Below are 600 nucleotides of genomic sequence, written 5' to 3'. Positions count from 1 at the left end.
TACAGGCGTGAGCCACCGCGCCCGGCCTGCTGAATTCTTTAATTGCATTATTTCATTTAATACTCACTGTGATCCTATGAAACAGATACTATTCTTTCCACCTTACAGACGAGGAAACGGAGTCTCAGAATAGGGGAAATGACTTAAGGTGTCACAACGGCCAGTAGCAGACCCAGGACTGGTCTCTAGGTCTGGCCGTGCACAAAGCCCCGTGCTCTCAAGCTGTAACCCCGCTATCAAGAAAGTGGTTATGCAAGTGGGCCTGTGAGCTCTCAACGCCTAAGCGTGCGCATGTGAGACAGCGATAAGCTCGCGTTCTCCAGTCTCCAGGGCCTTATCATTCCTCACCCTTTCCTCCATCAGCTCGCAAAGAAACGTGGTGATCAAGGAAGACAGCACAGGCTCCAGCCTCGTTGGGGGAGGAGAATTAGAATCTCAGCCTGTGCGTTTACTCAGCACACCCGTTTAATCTCTCGGTCCTTCAGTTTCCACACCTGGGAAGCTGGGACAGCAGCAGCATACAGCTCCAGGACCGGAGTCTACACGAACTCTGCCACCCGGGAGCCGCGGGTCTAACGTCAGTTCCGCCCGCCCCGGCCC

This window comes from Rhinopithecus bieti, unplaced genomic scaffold (assembly GCF_001698545.2).
Source record: "Rhinopithecus bieti isolate Rb0 unplaced genomic scaffold, ASM169854v2 scaffold_14826, whole genome shotgun sequence".
Classification (NCBI taxonomy): Eukaryota; Metazoa; Chordata; class Mammalia; order Primates; family Cercopithecidae; genus Rhinopithecus; species Rhinopithecus bieti.
Note: the sequence above shows the minus strand (reverse complement) of the source record.